At 43.3% G+C, this 20651-nt stretch overlaps 6 non-coding genes and 1 pseudogene across 6 annotated transcripts; 5 read left to right on the top strand and 2 right to left on the bottom strand.

The window, feature by feature from the left end:
- The first annotated feature begins 7794 nt into the window (after positions 1-7794).
- On the top strand, positions 7795-7866 carry TRNAE-UUC (transfer RNA glutamic acid (anticodon UUC)). Its single transcript has one exon. It is a non-coding gene; the product is annotated as a tRNA-Glu (tRNA).
- A 1914-nt stretch (positions 7867-9780) lies between these two features.
- Positions 9781-9852, top strand: TRNAE-UUC (transfer RNA glutamic acid (anticodon UUC)). The gene has a single exon. It is a non-coding gene; the product is annotated as a tRNA-Glu (tRNA).
- Positions 9853-10528: 676 nt separating this feature from the next.
- On the top strand, positions 10529-10613 carry TRNAY-GUA (transfer RNA tyrosine (anticodon GUA)). Its single transcript is given in 2 exon segments — positions 10529-10565; positions 10578-10613. It is a non-coding gene; the product is annotated as a tRNA-Tyr (tRNA).
- Positions 10614-10890: 277 nt separating this feature from the next.
- On the bottom strand, positions 10891-10963 carry TRNAV-CAC (transfer RNA valine (anticodon CAC)). The gene has a single exon. It is a non-coding gene; the product is annotated as a tRNA-Val (tRNA).
- A 5722-nt stretch (positions 10964-16685) lies between these two features.
- Positions 16686-16759, top strand: TRNAN-GUU (transfer RNA asparagine (anticodon GUU)). The gene has a single exon. It is a non-coding gene; the product is annotated as a tRNA-Asn (tRNA).
- A 181-nt stretch (positions 16760-16940) lies between these two features.
- On the top strand, positions 16941-17059 carry LOC149282624 (5S ribosomal RNA; annotated as a pseudogene).
- A 1099-nt stretch (positions 17060-18158) lies between these two features.
- Positions 18159-18231, bottom strand: TRNAV-AAC (transfer RNA valine (anticodon AAC)). Its single transcript has one exon. It is a non-coding gene; the product is annotated as a tRNA-Val (tRNA).
- Between the last annotated feature and the right edge of the window lie 2420 nt (positions 18232-20651).

Here is a 20651-nt window from a genome sequence, read left to right on the forward strand (position 1 = left end):
CAGTGGCAGATGTAACAAGATCCCGAAAAAAAGGGGAGGGCAATAAATTCCTTAGGAAACAACAGCTTGGAGCACCTTACGCCCAAAATCCGCTGCTGAGGATGAGAAGACGTCTAGCCGGTAGTGACGAATGTACGAACATACGAATGTATTGAAAGACGACCACGTAGCTGCTCTGCAGATATCCTCTGGTGAAGCGGAAGCCTTCTCAGCCCAAAAAGCAGACACGGCCCTGGTTGAGTGGGCCGTGATCGGAGATAACAAAGGTAGGTCAGAGACATGGTAGCCCATGTGAATAGTTTCCGTGATCCATCTTGACAAGGTAGCCTAGTGGCAGCCTTACCCGCCAAACGACCATACCAGGAAACGAAAAGTTGGTCGGTGGAACGGATGGAGGAAGTCCTAGCAATATATGTCTAGTGCTCTCTTAACATTCAACAAATGCCACTTAGCTTCATCCGTAGAGGAAGGAGAAGGAAAAAATGATGGAAGCACCAAGGGCTGATTAATAGTGGACTTTAAAAAACCTTCGGAAGAAAGGAGGGCTGTAGGTGGAGAACAACTTATCCTGAAGGAAGATGGTAAACTTGTTCGAGGATGAAAGGGCTTGGATTTCACCTACACGTTTGGCGGACGTAATCGCTACTAGGAACACAGTCTTTAATGAGAGGAGTTTCAACGACACTTGTACCATAGGTTCAAACGGAGCAGAGCATAGGGCGTTAAGAACTACGGTAAGATCCCATGACGGGAAGCGAGTCCTTCTCGGAGGACGTTGAATTGTAATGGCCTTAAAAAAAACGTCTAACCAGTACATGAGAAGCCAGGACTTCAAGAAAAAAATGACTTAGAGCAGATATCTGACCCTTTAGGGCCCGTAGAAAAACCATCTTTTAAAAACATAAAAATGGAAGGAGGAAAAACTGAAACATCCCTAGCGGCATACCAGAGCAGGAACTTCTTCCAGACCCGAAAATAAATTTTTGAAGTAGAGCCCCTGACAGATCGTAACAGCAAGTCAGAAAGATCCTCCGTAACACCCTGATCACGAAGAATCATCCTTGCAGTAGCCAGGCCGTCAACTTGAACATCTGGAGATGATCTGGAGGAAGATTGCCGCCATCCAACAATTGATCCGAGGGAGGTAGTTCCCAATAAATTAGACTCAGTTGACTTAGGAGGGAGAACCAACAGCGGTTCGGCCAGTAAGGGACAACGGCTAATACCCGAGCCCTGTCCGAGCGAATCTTCTGGAGGACACGGGGAATTAATGCGATAGGCGGAAACACATATCCCAGATGGAAGTTCCACTTGATGGACAGACCGTCCAGGAAGTCGGGCGAATTCTGCCTGTTGATTGAGGCAAAAATCGGTACCTTCCGGTTTCGCCTGGAGGCCATCAAATCTTGAAACCAGGGAGGTGAAGGTTCTTTCGGTCAAGGACCACTCTGCTTGAGACCATCTTAGCCTGCTTAGATCATCTGCAATGCAATTGTCGCAGCCTCTTATGTGGGTAGCCGATAAGTCTTCCAGATGAAGCTGGGCCCAACTCATTATGGTCAAACAAAGAACTTGCAGGCTCCTTACTCGTGTACCCCCTTGTTTGTTTCCATATGCTGTTGTAGCGTTGTCTGACTGAATCTTCACGGAACGACCTTCCAATTGGGGCCTGAAGACTACTAGTGCTTGAAGAACCGCTTAGTTCCCGGTAGTTGGACGAACGAAGCGAATCTTCCGGAGACCAGATTCCTTGCCTGAAGTGATAACTTAAATGGGCGCCCCAACCGATACCGGAAGCATCCCTGAAAGATGAGAAGAGGTCCTCCACCAGGAAAGTTGGGATAAGACCTGACTCGAGATAGTTATGTCCCGGTCTAGGTCGTCCTCTCGCCTGGACCAACCCTGAAGAATATCCAACCCTGAAGAAGGGGACGTAGGTGAGATCTTGCCCACCTGACTGCTGGGATGGAGGCTGTCAGTAGACCTAAGACGCTCATGGCCTTCCTGATAGAGCAAGTCGGATGTAATTAAAGTGATCTGACCTTTTTCATGATTTTCCTGACTTTTCGGAAGGAAGAAATATACGTTGGGAAATCGAATCCACCTCTAGGCCTAGGAATTGGATCCTGGTGGAAGGTCTGAGGTTGGATTTGCTGCGGTTGATAATCCAGCCGTGCACTTCCAGCAATCGCATTGTGGTGACTAGATCCGCCCGGAGCTCTCTTGAAGATTCGGCCAGGAAAGGAACGATGGAAATCCCTTTTTCTCTTAGAGAAGCCGTCAAGGGACACAAAATCTTTGTGAAGATCCTTGGGGCCGACAACAGACCGAACGGAAGGGCCTTGAACTGGAAATGAATTTTTCCTTTTATACGAATTGCAAACCTGAGAAACTTTCTAGAAATCTCCGCAACTGGGACGTGAAGGTAAGCGTCCTACAGGTCCAAAGTAGCCATGACGTCTTCCTTCTGAAGAAGGTGGGTGACTGAAGAAATTTTCTCCATACGAAAGTGGCGATGCAGCTGTTGACTCTTTTAGATCCAAAACGGGTCGAAAGGATCCGTCCGGCTTGGGACTAGAAACAGTCTGGAATAGACTCCTTGGAAGCGTTGAGAAATCGGAACTCTCTCTATACCCCTTTTGATAGGAGAGATAGGCTCGCCGAATGTAGAGCTAAATTTTTCACCGAGGAAGGATATGAAGAGATCAGGAACTGACTTCTGGGAAGGGAGAAGAAATCGATCCTGTACCCCTCTGAAACGATTTTCTGAATCCAACTGTTGTGTGTAGTCTGTTCCCAAATATGCTTGAACTGCTGCAGGCTTCCTCCCACTTTGTCAGAACTTTATTTTCTCTTGCTTTTTGGGACGGTCCTGGAACTTTCTCTCTCCGTAGAAATTCCGAAAATTCTGCAATTTGGAAGACGTCTGGAAAGGCCTGGTTGTCTTGTATGCATATCTCCTATTCCATCTAGGATGTCTATCCTGAGGAAGAGCCCTCTTGGTCTCCGACATTTGTTTGATTAAATCTTCCAATGGTGCTCCGAACAATTTACTCCCCTCAAAAGGTAAGTCACATAGAGATGCTTTGGAGGCTGAATCCGCTGTCCATGATCTCAACCATAAGGCTCTACGAGCCACAGACGATAACCCCATATTCTTAGCGGATATCTTCACCAACTCTTGAGAGGAATCTGTAAGAAAACTGTTGGATAATCGCAAATTTTTAGTAGTCTGGAGATTTCGGAATCTTGATCATCCGGCAGTCTTCCAGGGCCTGTATCCAACAACTCTGTGCTCTAGACACTGCTGTACTGGCCACTGCCGCTCTGCATTGCGCACCTGCTGCCTGAAATATGCGCTGGCAAGAACTCTTGACTCTTCTATCCACTGAGTCCTTCAGCCCTGAGACACCTCCAATGGGAATGGTCGTCTTGGGACACCCTGAGACACCACCTTGGGGGGTTCATCCCCCCTCATGCTCTTCTCTTTGAAGCCGGAATAGATGCTTAAAATGCCTGGAGAGAAAAGCCCTCTTCCCTGGGTATTTCCATTCCCTTTCCATTAGCTGCCTCAACTTGGGAAGTATAGGAAAACCCTTGATTTTATCCAGCTCTTTGTCTGATAACATGCGAGTCACCTCCTTAGTGAATCTGCGAAGCTCCTGGGGAGGAAAAACTGCTTCGTCCTCAGAACTGAACGAGGTAGAGGAGTCAGAAGATTGCAAAATTTCTCCTGATGAGAGATCTGATCTGGAGGAAGACCGGGATCTCCTGCGTTTACGGGCAGATTTACCCGGAACCCTCGACTGAGCTTGAGCCACAGAGACCTGGATGCTAGGTTTTCCTGAAACATCCCAGGAAGGATTGCAAGTCCTTTTGTTTGTCTTTAGTGAGCCAGTGAGCAGGCATTACACATCTTTTTTCTGCATCCATCTGGCAGAGGAGTAGAACACTCAGAGCAAGCCACATGCTTTGATTTAAAAGTGGACTTTCTAGGAATGGGAGCAGATTTCTTGTCTTTATATCCAGGTGAAACCAGACTAGACATCTGGTTAAAGACAAAATACAAGCGTAAATAAAAAAAATATATCATTTTTTTTTATTTTATTTATTTAGTTTTTTTATATATATATCTTCTGGAGGAAGAGAATATTGAAGGAAAAGATAAAATAATCTTACCTCCAAATCCTCAGAACCGTGTGGGGGGTCTGGTGACACGGTATCCTGTGCTGAGAAATGCCCATGCAGACAGACAGGAACGAAAGAACAACCTTTATAGGTTTGAATTTGGCGCAGAAGATCCGATTCGCGCATGCTCAGTAGCGCGATCGGATCTTCGGTGGAACGCAACACCACCCGGGCGTGCGTTCCACCTACTGCGCATGCTCCTCTGCCAGCCGCGAAGAAAAGAAACTCCAACACAACCCTCCGTAACGTCCATCGTTACCAAGGGGACCTCGCTCTGCTCACCACCCGGGGAGCAATCGGAGGCTGCAAACCCCCAGGCAACAACCCGTGTGCCTCACCAGACTTCTGATCTTCGGGGAAAATTCCCCAGCAAAGTGTCAAGTCCGTCCCTGTACGGGACAAGAAGAAAACTGGGGCTGTTCACGGGAAGCCGGGTTTTATGGGTAAGTAGGAGGAGTTCTCCGTGACTTAACCCTTTCTATTCTTTTAAGCATCTTGTCCACAGGAGAGAACACTACCCAGTCGTACTGCCACTGTATGACAGGAAAAAACATGTTCTAGGGGTGTCATTAGAGTCAAGGCTATGGAAGCAGAGCTTTTCTTTTGACTTTGCTGTCTAACTTTATTTCAGGGTTTAGTGTTCAGGGTTTCGTTTGAATGTGTAAAATGTCAAGTTTATATAAGGCCAAGGAGGCTTAAGTCATACCTCCCAAGTGTCCCAGATTTCAGGCAGTGTGAACTATGCTTTTTAATCATTAAGTAAAATAAAGCCGGAAGTTTTTTTTTCAAGTGCTGGATCGATCCCTTTGTTTTTTTAGTGTACCATTGTCCTGCTTTTGTATGGGCCATTTGGGGAGTTCCTCTGATTAGTCAGAAGAAGGGAGAGAAGGAGAGTGAGCAAGTGAGTGTGTGCCTTACAGGCAGCCCATTATACAAGTGGGAAGCCCCAAGCACTCAAGCATGTGGAAATGCTGCTTGGTATATGGGACTTCTTCTGCTTTTATTTTAGCTTCATTTTCCAGGAATTGACGCTGCATTCTCGGGAACACCATTAATTGGCGTTATATTGTGAATGTCAATAGAGTATAATCGAAGAGAACAGAAAAGTGATTTAAAAATATAACTCTGACACATATCACAAAGATCTTTGGTGCATGAACTCACTAAGTACAGCGGCAGACTGACAAGTATTACAACTGTTTTAGAAAAATGACAAGGTTAAACTTCTATAAGATCTTTGGCAGCTTCGTCCCATGCGGCATCCCATGTGGTTCATGCAAAGCTTCAGAATCACCTCCCATATGGTCTAGCGGTTAGGATTCCTGGTTTTCACCCAGGCGGCCGGGGTTCAACTCCCGGCATGGGAAGCTTTCTTTTAGTTCTATCCCACATTGCGATGCATTTGCCAGCAGGTCAAATCCAATGGCATAATGCATACCCACCAAAACCTTAGGCGTCACCCACTTAACTTGTTAGCCACCTCAGAACAGCATCACGAGGAGGCTGTCACATCCTTACCACCGGTCCCTAGGCGAAGGTGGATGAAGTCCTGGCAGCAATGCATTCATTGAGCTCATGGGAGCATATATCCTTACACACCCACAGCACTCCTGGGGACAGGGAGAATCAGCAACATGGTGTCCATTGCAAGAACTGGCATTGCCCTTTTCAAAGATGGTGCCTCTCCTGATTGCTAACGTGAGAGAGGCAAAGTTTTTCACATCCTTGGGCTGGACAGGAAACACCAAAGCATCTCCTCAACTGGCTAATTTTCCCAACTGACTGCAAAAGTAGGACATTGGGGCAGCGACATAATGCCCAAATACTGGGCTGTCCTGCAAAGACACAGACTGTTGTAAGGAATGGATTATGGGACCAATTCATTAAAAAGTCGAGTTAAAGGGACTGTCTACAGTTCCCACACATAATTACATAATAAAATATTTTCTAAATATCAACTATCTGCGGCATAAATATTGGAGATTCTGTCACACTATACGGCCATATGTTGCTTCACCCGCCGCTACATCAAAGTACGCCAAGCGAGTCCTATCTAAATTTACATGACTATATTCTATACCAAGGAGCTGAATCAATGCAAATGCACTGCAATTTTTTCTATGTTCACCCAATAAAAGATATCAAATTCAACTTAATGCACTGTCCGCAAAGAGAGGCTTTCAGAAGCCCTTTCTCCGTCCAGCGTTGGTGGTATAGTGGTGAGCATAGCTGCCTTCCAAGCAGTTGACCCGGGTTGGTTTCTGTCCAATGCAAGCCTTTTGCACATCCAAGTCTATTCAGTAAGTTTCAAGCTGTTTGCCAGGTTAACCCTTTAACTTAGGGTTGACCCGGTTTCCGGGGTCACTGTCCCTAGGCAAATTATGTCCGTGCACGGTCCACCATTTTTTTCTGCCATATGGGAAAGATTTCCGTCACGAGGGAGCACTGATTTACTCTATCATGCGCCCCCTTATGCGGCATCTCTCCCATGTGGCAGCCGACTTGGCGCGCAGCCAAGCCATGGGTGGGGGGGGGTCGTGGCGGAGGAGAGTTAGGTCACGTGAATGAATGTGACCCCACATTGAGAGGATCTGAACTGGAATCTCAGAAATAACCACCATTCAACATTTAAGCCATGTAAGTTTAATAAAGTGTCCCCGTTAATATAATCTATGCCACCTTTGTCCCCAAACATATTGTCTGTGCCATCTGTATCCCCAAGCATGTAGTTTGTGCCATGTGTCCTATGTATTGTTACCATGCAATATGTTACTGTTCTGAATTGTTAGTTTATATTGTTGTTGTTGAAGCACAGTTCTTTGCTAAAAATAAAATCCAAAATATGCATTGAAACATTTTTTCTCTGTTTTATCTTCTTAACATTTGGTAGCCATATCCCAAAAGATACTAATCTCATAATGTGAGAAATAACGTATATATATATCATACAATCACGTACCATGTACACTGCATATATATAATACTGCTGCAGGAACTTGTATATTCATTTAAAGCTGAGTTGTGAAGATGTTATGCACGTAGTCGGGATGGGGCATTATTCAAATGAATGCAATTTTGCAAACCAAAGGGAGAAAAAGGTAAAATCAAGTTCTGTTACTGATTTAGTAATTATGGCTATTTGTGATTTATCTAACTGCCCCTTGTTGTCTTTGTAAAGAACTTTCTATCTCTCCAGACCTACTAAAGGAAATGGCAGGAGAAAATGAAGTGCCGATAATAAAGGCCATTTTCAAGGAGACAGCCAGTACTGGTGTATTGGGCCTGGACGAGCAGGAGGACCACCCTGCTAGATCTGTCATGGTTCCCCTCATTGGCCATCTCAGCCAGCTACCCGGGACTGGGTTCCTACGAGCCTGCTACATGGTTTGGACCGGGTCCCTGCACACTTTTGGGCCTGACTTTTCCCATTTGGGGTCTAGTAGTCCTTTTCTGTGGATTGGTGACCCCCATTATGAACTTTAGGGCCTGGTAGACACTATGTAAGCATAGGATGAACACCAGTAGGAGGAGCATGAGGCAGGGGGGCAGGTCTGTGCAGACCCCTCCATACACCTCCCATCCAGTCTCAGGAGCAAATCCACAGCCTCCCATATGGTCTAGCGGTTAGGATTCCTGGTTTTCACCCAGGTGGCCCGGGTTCGACTCCCGGTATGGGAAGTTTGATTTTGTTGCAAGCACGTGGCCACCCTATATGAATATCCATTTCCCAACACTCCTGTAGCACAGATGTAAAGTGGAAGATGTAACAGCACATGCCCTCTATTGATTTTTCACTTCCTTGGGAATATAAGAGGATATCCCCAGCCAGCCTAGTCATAGGTTTCTACCTTGGCCCACTGTAAATGCTACTATTGTAAATCCAGATTTTGTAACCAGTAATTTATTTTCTGTAGCCAAATAATGTGTTGTTTCCAAATATTTGTAATCATCACCTTTGCAAATAGTGTATTTATCTGCCAGTTGATCAAAAGACCAGAGTACGACTCGATAAAAAAGATGGAGGATTCTTAAAATGCAGGTATAATTTATAATATTATTATAATTATTTTAATATATTTATAATGTTACTACTTATTCTTACGTAAATTTAACTTTGAGTGTTTTGAGTTTAGGATTAAATTGTAAACTATGGCACGTCTGCAATACATTGTATGTCCTTTCTAGTAATCCTTATGCGTAAAATCAGCAGACAGCGCTAAGGAATTATATGGCCCGTATGGTGACCAGCGGGTATAATGAAAAGAAATGTTTCTGCCCGGTTTCGAACCACGTGTGAGACGACCCCACATGTACGTCCCCCGGGAAATGCCAAAGTACAGCATTGATCCCCCCCCACCATATCTGTCCAATGTCTAACCGTCTAAAGTCATATTTTACGAACAAGGATCACTACCCCGTAGCAGTTGTGCGCCAAAGCAGGATGTTTCACAGAAAGTTCTCCAGAGCTCCAATAAAACGTCCCATTTTTTGAAAAATGTATGGGTGTCCCTTTCTTTGTGTACCGTCGCATCTAACCGATCCATTCTGGGGACAATTTATTATGGAATAAAGACGGATGTTACATTTAATACCAACATACCAACCGCGCGTTTACGTCTGCTTTTAACATCACTACAGGAGTGTAATCTCCATCCGCAATCTCTGTGTCTCGCTGTGACTGTCCATGTGACCGTAGAGATGAATGAGCAATTTCTGTCTGAAGAAGAGACCTAGATAGTCTTGAAAGCTTGCAATCCATGATACGGCATTCAGCCAATAAAGGTCTACACAGAATAATAGACTTTGCCAACGGATAAGACCCCTTCGGCCCATCTAGTATGTCCATTTTTCTTGACGTGGTTACTCAGACCTTAATCAGTCAATTGGTCTCGTCCTAGATTCAGGAGCCGTGTACTCATGCATGTTTACATTCAAGTAATTGAAAGAGAATGTATTATTTTTTTAGGCAAAAATGGGCAAGTTTTATTATAGCTGATTTTGCTACTTAAGTCTCTTGCCTCTTTCTTTCCTTGCCTTTTTTTTTCCTTGCTTTGCCCCTTTGCCTCTCTGGCTTTGCAGCACGGGAGTTCCTTATATGCGGCCCAGACTTCAGACGTAGCATGCAAAAAATGATCCACACATCATTAGAAGTGGACGGCACAGTAGTGCGGAGAGTCGCACAGATTGGATTTCTACTAGCAGGCACGTTAAATAGGCCCTGGTGCAGTATGCATTATATATATATATATATATATATATATATATATATATATATATATATATATATAGTATATGTAATGTAAATGGGTGAAGCCATATTAATCCAGTAGACACTATGTCAAAAAATCAGAGTATTGCAGAGTTGCGGTGAAACCTTTTTTATTGGACTAACATAATATTTAAAAGACAAGCTTTCGAGAGTTATCCTCCCTTCATCGGGTCTGAAGCAATACTAATCAACATAATAGAGGTTACAAATGAAAACAAGTGATGGTATAACCCTCCCCTTCCTACTTTTTTGACATAAAGTAAATATGCATTGTCTGCCCCATACAGCCTCCCATGTGGTCTGTGCAGCACATCATACACGCCTCCCATATGGTCTAGCGGTTAGGATTCCTGGTTTTCACCCAGGCGGCCCGGGTTCGACTCCCGGTATGGGAAGTTAGACTTTTTTTTTTTATCACTCCCTGTTGTTCTTCCTTTATCAGACACCCTAATGAAATTACATCACCAGACTCAATTGCCTAAGTGCAGTGGGTAATATATATATTATCAGATTCCTATAGTATATATCAAATAATATAAGAATTATTATAGTATACAAATTTATTTGAGCTATGGGGAGCTGACAGTGGAATCTGTTTACTGCCATTTCCGTTATTATGTCACTTTGTGTAGCGGGCTGAGTAGCATCTATTGGGCAAGACCCGTCCTGTGAACTCTGCGGAGAAGGGGGCATGATGGGAAGTGTTGTTTTTATCACTCCCTGTTGTTCTTCCTTTATCAGACACCCTAACGAAATTACATCACCGGACTCCATTGCCTAAGTGCAGTGGGTAATATATGATATTATCAGATTCCTACAGTATATATCTTCAAATAATATAAGAATTATTATTGTATTCAAATTTATGACAGTGAAATCGGTTTACTGCAATTTCCATTACTATGTCACTTTGTGTAACGGGCTGAGTAGCATCTATTGGGGAAGACCCGTTCTGTGAACTCTGCAGGGAAGGAGGCATGATGGGAAGTGTAGTTCCACTAGCCTATGAGGAAAGCGTTGGTGGCAAATGGAATAAAGAGCACATACGTTTTCACGATCCCTAACGGCATACCTTCGATAGCTCAGCTGGTAGAGCGGAGGACTGTAGTGGTCATCAGGCATCCTTAGGTCGCTGGTTCGATTCCGGCTCGAAGGACATGTTTTCTTTTTTTCCTTTTGTTATATTATTTTTTTGCAAGTGCGAATGTGTTGTCTCTGTTAGTTTGCCAACTCACATTTTAAGCCAAGAAAGAAGCGTGTTGTTCAGTTTACTCAGTCTTTGTATCTGTAGTAGGGATCTGAGTCATAGGGCTTAGCTAAGAGCTGTAAATTCATTAAAACAGTAAATTTGGGCTCAGAACATGGTGCTGCTAATACATTAAATCACAGTTCGGCTGAAGAAAATAAAAACATTTCAGAATAAAAAGAAACCGTGTTTCTGCCCGGTTTCGAACCGGAGACCTTTCGCGTGTGAGGCGAACGTGATAACCACTACACTACAGAAACCTCTTGCATAAGCAGCCTCCATGGTGTTAGTGGGTTGGCTGTGGAGCTCAATCCTCTTTTAAACAGCCTGCTGTACAGTGGTGCTACAAGGAGATGTTTATAGGCAATTCCTAGGTGTCAAAACTTATATCTAGACTATTGTCTTTACAATATGGCAATTACCCGAATTTGTCTTCATCTGTTAAGAAGCTGACTTTTAGCATAAGTCATGTCCACTATATAGAAAAACTATACACTATATAAACCTTCAGGAAAACTTTTATAAACATATGCATTGATGGTACATGGTCCCTCTCCGCATTAACAAATGTAATCCTTCTAGGTCTAATGAATGCTGGAGATGTCACAGGTCACCTGGACATATATCATGTGTGGTGGAAATGCCAAACTACATTAAACTATACTTTATTTAAATCCATATTTAAACAAGATGTTGAATGTAGCCCACAATTATTTCTTTATTTATTACCATTATTATTAATAATAACTTTTTTTTATATAGCGCCAACAGTGTACGCAGCGCTTAATACAATACATAAATTCAAGGGGTCTGACAAGACGAGAATTGACAGACTAAGACAAACCGATACATTAGGCAGAGAGAGCCCTGCTGGCAAACTTGGGCGTGAAAGAGTTAAAACCTAGCCTGCAGGCTCATTCATTACTCTCCCCACAGGGCACAGATCAACTAAAACTACACCCATGACCCCAAAAGTTTACTTTCAAGGTAAAGAAAAGCAATTTAGCAAAAAATTATACTGTGATAAATCTGTGAAAGATAAGCTTTAAAATTAGATCACAAAGACAGAATTGATTAATTTTCTATTTAATCTAAATAAAAGGGTGCCAGTGCTTTTAAAAAGGAGACATACACAAAACGAGAACACAAAACAGCATTAAAATAAACAATTATGAACACAGGAAATGTACAAACACAAAGGTAAAATAATCCGTGGGAATCTCCAGATGTTAAAGGTCTCTTGTCAAAAGATGTAAGGAATTTCCTTGCTAAAAGGCTGGAGCACTAACTGTCTGTCCAATTCCCAGGATGTCTGTGTGTCCTTTTTACAGATTACAAGATGCCATCTTCTTCCCAATATACCCTCCAAGCCTAAACCAGGCTGCCATGCAGGACGCCTCAATTCTTCTCGAAAGGGGTCGCACTGTACAGCAGCTCAGTAATCCTCCCCACTTTCACCCTCTTTACAGAAAGAGGGGTATTTTTAGGCAATGGTTCTGTGAGATAAGTACTCTGTTCCCTCTCTCTAGTGCAGTGTCCTCCACAGTCTCTGTCCCTGCAGTTTGTTGGCGGGTCACCCCAGCTATGGTAGGCATAGGACTCAGCTGAATACCCTCCCCATCCTGGGGCTCCAGCGAAAGCATCTTTCTTCCTCCGTCCCTTCTACTTCTGTCCCGTAGATAGATAGTGACCCCAAGTTACTGTTTCCGTGGTGATCCTGAGGAAACGGTGGTGATCCTGTGGTGTTGCTGGACAGCTCAGGGGTCCATAGATTGTCCAGTCCAAAAAGCTCCCTGATCCATGGGCAGGACCCGGAGGGGCAGTAGTTGAAAGTTCCCCGGGACAGTCCATGTTGCAACCTGCAGAGGATCCATAGGTGCAGCTGCTGAACTCTGGTCTGAAGATGGTGATAGAGACCTGGGTTCCCCAGTTACCACCATCACCAGTACTCCACCATGTATCCAACAGATCCACAAAAGAGCGCACTGGTGGAGCAAAAGTCAGTGGGCATCTCCGTAGGTCCTAGCCGCTAAACAGTACCAGGGAAATCGCGGCTAGGGGTTAATGTTTGTGTTTTCAGTCAGTAAACTCTTCAGCAGCAATGACCTGGAAATCAAAAGTCCCTTGGGTGCAGCTGTGAGGAAGCACAGCCGGCTGATGAACAGCTCCAGAGAACCGGGACGTCGGGGTAGAGCTTGAGAGGTTTTGCTTCTGTGCCTGTGTGTGTGGGCAGTAGCCCTTACTAAGCATGTGCACCATCATCTATGGAACAGTATCAGGGCTGTGATCTTGAATCCCACTGTCCTACCCAGCTCTACCCCTGTACCGAAAAGTGAGGCTGAGGATAGAGGGGAAACAATTGGGGCTGTCCCACGCATAGTTGGGAGGCATGGATTGGGAATCTCCCTATAACCGGCCCAACATTTAGCGAGCGTGAGCTCTGTCGTATCAGACCTCGGCTTCTGTGCTCCCTCTCATTGTGCGCCAGCAATCGATGCTGAGCACCAGGACATGACGTTATTTCCTGGCGCTCAGCATTGATCCCTGTGTACACTGCCACTGCTTCCAGGACATGAAATAAGGAGCGGAATAGAAACAGAAGAAAGGAAGGGTTTTTGTTTTCACCAGCTGCATTGTAACATAGTAACATAGTAACATAGTTCATAAGGTTGAAAAAAGGCCAAAGTCCATCAAGTTCAACCTATATACATATTGTGTCCCTACTGTGTTGTGAAATAATTCATTATTAGCCAGCATCTCCTACTCATTAAAAAAAAATTCCTACCTTTCCTCACTATGTCGAAGCAAATACCCATATATGTTCTGGAGCAAATGGTGCTTTCTAAAATTGGTGTCACTTCTCCTGTAAGTGGCTGCCACCTCCTTCCAGCTAATTCTGCCACCCTGCTATTATTTTTAGAGAGGTTATTTTATTTATACTGCCCTTACACAAATTCCAACAAACACCCATATACACATATATATAGTATTATACACTAATACACAATATACACTATGAGTTTATGAGCACACCTGCTCATAAACACAGATGCTCAGATACGCTGGCCTTACACATGAATTTCCATAGACACATATGCACTGCCCATACACACACCTGCCCCCCCCCCACATATACAAATACAATGTCCTTACACATGCCTACCCATACATACATATATATATACTGCCTATATACATGCCTGCCCATACACATACATACTGGCTGGCTGCTTACAGCACCCCTTCGTCATTATCCCCTACCCCATTTCTTCTCATCTCTTACCTTACAGGAGAAGGGACACACATTTTAGAAAGCACAATTTGCTACAGAACCTATATGGGTGTTTGCTTTGACATAGTGAGGAAAGGTAGGATTTTTTTTTTAATGAGTAGGATTTGCTGGCTAATAATGAATTATATCACAATGCAGCTGGTGAAGCCTTACATAAAACAAATACCCAAAAACTGTCTCTGTACTTACCCAGGGAAATTAATCTATTGAAATACTGCGGTGTGTCTGCTAAAAATGGAAAAAAAAAATGGAAAAAAACTTTTAGTCTGCTTGGCACAAGATACCACCTATTTAGTATCTATAAAAAGTTTCCCAGATGTTCTGACAATGGACATATCTCTTTACCCTATTTATTGAACGGATTCAGTCCTACGTTGTAATTGTTTTGCCTATTTCTTTACTCCGTTGTATTCTGGCAGGGAAGTCTTTTCTTTCGTTCGGTTTTATTAACTGGCCGCATTCTCTATATGTGGGGGTATTTTTCTAGTCTGTTATATGATGCGTAGCTGTTTCTAAGTACCGTATTGGCTCGGATATAGGCCACACCCGAATATAGGCCGCACCCTAAAAGTTAGGTGCTTTTTGAAAGAAAAAAGCGTGATGCGCTTAGACAATCTCCCATGCCGGCACTCCCCCCCGTGGGAAGTGCTGGCAGGGGAGGCTGTCTGAGCGTATTGGAGAGTGGGATACAGGTCCCCTGCACCGCTGCGGGGGATCTGTATCCTAACCCTGCTGCCTGCCCGGCGCCCGGAACTGCATGTCCCGGACGTCGGGCGCTAGACCCCGAATATAGGCCGCACCCCCACTTTAAAGACTTAAAGTGTGGGGGGGAAGTGCGGCCTATATTCGAGCCAATACGGTATATGTTTCGTTAAAAAATCTCTCATTCTGACGTACGTAAATAGTTCTCTATCTGGGAGATTAAATTTGGTCTTAATTCGCGGGAATGTCTTGAGCTTTCCATTTACCCATAATTGCTTCATTTTTGTTTAGTTGTCCGTGCTCTTAAATTTAAATTCTCAATTTCTGAGGCCAGAAGATGGATTTTAGCAGACTCTGGGATCCTTTGGTTTATCTCTAGCTTTTTTTTTAAAATTTAAACCAGTAATTTAGTATCCCTTCTAGCATAATATTTTTATCTATTTTAATAATGGTAATTGAGGTCCATATCAATGAGGACAGACCTTTCTGCTCCATCATAATGGCCTCAATCTTATACCAGGTGTGACGGCCCGGGGTTAATAAGTGCCGTCTATAACAGCTATTATGACCATCCAGGGTTAAATAATACCGTGTTTGATCAAGTACCGTTGAATATATGTGTGCTGTGTTATCTATGCTCCGTTCCCCTTCCCGTCCTACCCCATCCGTGCATCACCTGCCCACAAACTTCGGCTCTCGTAGCCCAGGTACCCCCCCCCCCGCAGAGGCTGTAAAGAAAAGCGGTGGTCCGCCGGCGCGGCTATTGGACCCACGCCGGCTGTCCCACGGTCCGTCCTGGGGGATGCTTCAAACTACTGCCGCTCGGGGTCCCTTCAACCGATCATGTCGCTTTTTGGACCAGATGTTCCTGGACCCTGAGCGCTCCCTCGGCACCCCCGGGATCGCCGCCGCTCCCTCGGGCACACCCCCCGAGAACGACGACCAAAGTATGCGGACATTGTGGGGCTCGGTGGTCTAAGCGTGGCAGGGCAGGAAGATGTGTCCTGATTTGTGACCTTTTTATCACCTAACCTGTATATAAACCTGTGTGTTTCCCAATAAAGTGTGTTTTACTTCCCTGGAATATTAGTTTCGTCTAATGCTTCAGGGGCCCGCTGGATCACTAGTTGTCCTTGTCAGGACAACTATGGCACTGTACTATGGCTTTTAATCCGTTTTCTTCGTTTTGGGTGCTAGCAATGTGAATCAGCGTGTTTGCGTTCTCTAGTTCCACTATACCAGGTAGCTCCAGGCCTCCTTCATTTATATTTTTTGGATAAAATGCCCCTATTTATCCTTGGCTTCTTTTTTTGCCAAATAAAATTTGTAACTGCTATTTGCAACATATCTAACCAAGGTTTTGGGTATCTTATTGGGAGTGTTCTAAAGATATGTGTCCATTTTGGGATTATATATGGCTTGACTATATTTACTCTACCCATCCAGGAGATTTCGGAGTTTTTCAATCTAGTGTGTTATATTTAGCTTAATAACTACCGAAATAGATGAAAATATTTGGCATATAAGGTGTTTTCAAAATCAGGACAAATACCTTTTATGTATAGTTTTAAAAATGACACAATTTCCCCCAGTTTTTTTTATATTTGTTTCATACTAAATTAGGATTTATATACTCTATATGACCAAAAGTATGTGATCCCCTTCTAAATATGGAGTTTAGGTGTTTTGGCCACACTCATTGCTAACAGGTGTATAAAGTTAGCAGGTGCCGCTGTCTCAGAGACTTCGTAGAAGTGGCAGTGACAGATGGTTCAGGACGAGTAAGGGTTGTCTTCATAATTAATTTGCTCCCCTTTCTGAATGAGGCCTCGGCTCTGAGACCTATAATAATGAGAAGTGCAACCAAGCACACACTGAGTTAAAAACCATTATGTTTGGATTACAACAAAGCAGTAAAAAGTGGCCCCCATACGAAGGATGCGCTGCAAACCAGAACTCACCAGAAGCGCACAGCATTGTCCAGTGATGTCTCTGTGGCGCAATCGGTTAGCGCGTTCGGCTGTTAACCGAAAGGTTGGTGGTTCAAGCCCACCCAGGGACGCGTGTCTTTTCTTTTCTCACAGTCACAGCTTTTTGCCATGTGTTTCTTGCTCATCATCAAAGCTTTAAGCCCTTATTTGAACCTTCTCACCTTCTCTGTCCTGTCCCAGGGCTTATAATTCTCTCTGTGTGATAACAAGCAGCAGCAACAGAATAAGAGGAGTAAAACAAAACAATTCCATACCTGCGGCCATACCACCCTGAAAGCGCCCAATCTTATCTGATCTCAAAAGCTTAGCAGGTTTGGGCCTGGTTAGTACCTGGATGGGAGACCGCCTGGGAATACCAGGTGTTGTAGGCTTTTTCTTTTCTCACAGTCCGGGGAGAGCTTTTTGCCATGTGTTTCTTGCTCTTCATCAAAGCTTTAAGCCCTTATTTGAACCTTCTCACCTTCTCTGTCCTGTGTGTTTTATAGACGATAAGAACCGTTTGCTCCTTGCAGTCTGCCCGTTTTTCCTGATGTAAAGACTCAGCCCTTAATCAGTCCTTGGTCTTCTCATATATTGAAGATAGCTCTGTGCATAGGAGCCACTACCTGCCAGCTTTTCTGTGTTATGCGAATGTGGGCATGAAAGGGTTAAAAACCAGCCCGCAAGCTCATTCATCACTCTCTCCACAGGGCACGGAACAACTACACTCATGACCCCAAAACTTTACTTACTGCTACCGCCACGTTCTATTTAAGGAGGCTTCGGTAACCCCCTGAACCACCACAAGAACAGCACAATGTAGCGAAAAAAAATGTCTACATTAGAAAAACTAAGGGTTCAAAACTAGATCACAAAGACAGAACTGATTAATTTTAGATTTAATCTAAATAAAAGGGTGTCAGTGCTTTTATACAAAAAAAACAGTAAAAGGAAAACATACAAAAAAAGAGAACACAAAACATTAAAATAAACGATTATGAACACAGAAAATGTACAAACACAAAGGTAAAATAACCCGTGGGAATCTCCAGATGTTAAAGGTCTCTTGTCAAAAGATGTAAGGAATTTCTTTTCTAAAGGGCTGGAGCACTAACTGTCTGTCCAGTTACCAGGATCTCCGCGTGTCCCTTTTACATATTACAAGATGCCATCTTTCCAAAATACCCTCAAAGTGCCACTGTCTTAAACCAGGCTGCCATGCAGGACGCCTCAATTCTTCTCGAGAGGTCACGCTGTACAGCAACTCAGTAATCCTCCCTACTACAGCCTCTTTACCGAAAAAGGCACTTGGGGTATTTATAGGCGATGGTTCTTTTTTCAATGAGCCACAGCTACCGTTTTATTCCAACCGGGTCAAAATAGAAAGTAATTTTATTTTTACAGCAGAATTTGTATGCTCCCAAGCGGGGACGAGGATCTCTGCAGATGGCATACGAGACACTTTAAAAAAAAAAAAAAAAAAGACGAACCTGTTTCCGCCCGGTTTCGAACCGGGGACCTATCGCGTGTTAGGCGGACGTGATAACCACTACACTACAGAAACTTACATATCTGACAGCTAATAGGGGGCATCCTGGGAAATGTGGCCACCAGTACAGAGTAGCTGTTTAACCCCTTAAACATCATGAACATGAACCATCCTCCCTTAGTAGTTCACGTACCCTGCTGAAGTCCTGTGGTGAGAGCACTGGGCCTCTGTCTCACTCCTCTGCCGTGGGGGCGCTGCTTCACTGCTGAGTGCCTGGATTTGGCACCGCGACTGCCGACGCCAGTGCTGGGGGGTCCTTGCTAAATACAAGTCGAGCTGTCTCTGCACTTACCCTGGAAAAGTAATCTACTGAAATACTACAGTGTGTTTGCTAAAAATGAAATAAAAAAACTTATGTTTACAAAGTTTGGCACAGATTGGCAGTAAAGTACTTAAATAAAAAGTGTTAAAATTATGCATTGAGTCTTCATAATTAATTTGCTCCCCTTTCTTAACCCCTTGACTGCTAACGACGGCATGGTGCCGTCGCTAGCAGTCCCAGTCAGGTGCTAACGACGGCACCATGCCGTCGCTAGCACTATCTTACCTTGATGGAGGTCTGTGAACCCCCATCACCACCTACCCCAGCGATCTGCCCCTCATATTGAAGGGCATCACTGGGACCACCCGATCTGGCCGGTGATGTCGCGCGTAATGACGCGATGACGTCACCGCGCAACTTTATTGAAAACTGACAATTGTCAGTTAAAGGAGGTATATTAAGTTAAAAAAATAAAAATGTACAAAAAAAGTAAAAAAAAATGATTTGGGGGTCTCTAAAGGCAGATAAATAAAGATCAAAATTGCCTAGAGACCCCCAAATTAAATTATCTAAACATAAACTAGTTTAACTTAAAAAAAAAAAAAAAGTTTAAGTATTCTAGCTAAATGATCACTGTGGTAGCCAATGTTACCACAGTGATCATATAGCTATGAAAAAGTCACATTCCCTTTTTAAAAATGGCCGATACCAAATTTTAACCCCATGATCCCTTTGATCATGGGGTTAAATTTAGCCAATGGTAGAGGAAGGCAATTTTTGAAATCCTGATGAACTGCAAATATTATTAAAATCAGCCATTTAGCCCGTGCGGTACGTGATTAACCATCTCATCCCTGGAGCGCCTTGCATTTTTACTGCTAAACTTATTTTTTCTGTAAAAGTCATTTTTTTTTTTCTCCCTTTACAATAATTTCTTTGGGATTTTAAGGGGAAAGAATGGTGTGTGCTTCTGTGAGTGAATGTATGGAAAGTATGGTGTGTGCTTCTGTGAGTGAATGGAGATATGAAAGGCGTGTGAATGGTCAGTAATTAGGGTTGAAGCCTTGACGTGGCATTACTGCTCAAGTAAGAAGTTAAATTATGGCACAAAAAGTACATATTTGCAAAAACTACACCCCTTGGCGCATCAAATGAGGGGCTGCATGTGTTTCTAGTACAAACCTGGAGTGCGCAAGACACAAATGAACATGTCGCTATGGTTAGAAAAAACATATTTTCTAGCCAAAGCGACATATTCCATAATTATTTGTGCACTCAACTTTTGTCCTAGAAATACATGTAACCCCTTATTTGAAGCTCCAAGGGGTGTAGTTTCTTGAAATGTGTACTTTATGTACCCTAATTTAACTTCCCAGATGTCTAGACCACTTTAACTTCAGATATGGCAGATTGGAGAATCTTGTTAAAAAATTGTCTTAAAACATTTAGGGGTGATGCCTGCAATTAGACAGCTCTAGACAGCTGGGAAGTTAAATTATGGTACATAAAGTATATATTTTCAGAAACTACACCCCTTGGCGCATCAAATCAGGGGCTGCATGGATTCGTAGCACAAGACTGGAGTGCGCAAGACATAAATTAACTTGTTGCTTTTAATTTAATTTTATTTTTAGAAGTGTGATATTCACTTATTTGTTGTGCACATCAGATTTGTGATACAAATACAAATAAGACCTCATTTGCTGCAGCTGGGGGTGTAGTTTCTAAAAATATATAGTTTTGTTGGCATATTTTAACATCCCGGGCAGCTAGAGCTGTTTAATTGACGGCAGCCATGCATTAAATTTAAAGATGTCTTTTGTGATAGTCTAATAAATTTAACTTTTAGCTATAAAATATAAGAAAAACACAGTCTACTGTTCCCAATTTCTGTTTATTTTAGACCGGTTACCTACTACAAATATTTAGCCACACAGCTTTTGATATTAGAGTTTAGAAAAATAACATTCCGAACTAATTTTTGGCTTTATTTTGCAAACCTGATGAGACATACACATATAAAAATGGTATATTTGGAATCTGCTGGGTGTGCTGAAAAAAACAATATATGGTTTGTATAGTTTATTCCCAAGAAATTTACTTCTAAACGCATTTAAACGTGAGATGCACCAAAATGCCGAAAACCAGCTTAGCACCAGGGTGGGAAATGGCT

The sequence above is a fragment of the Sceloporus occidentalis genome, unplaced genomic scaffold (genome assembly GCF_023333645.1).
Source record: "Sceloporus occidentalis isolate IW3139 unplaced genomic scaffold, rSceOcc1.0.p SCAF_111, whole genome shotgun sequence".
NCBI lineage: Eukaryota > Metazoa > Chordata > Lepidosauria > Squamata > Phrynosomatidae > Sceloporus > Sceloporus occidentalis.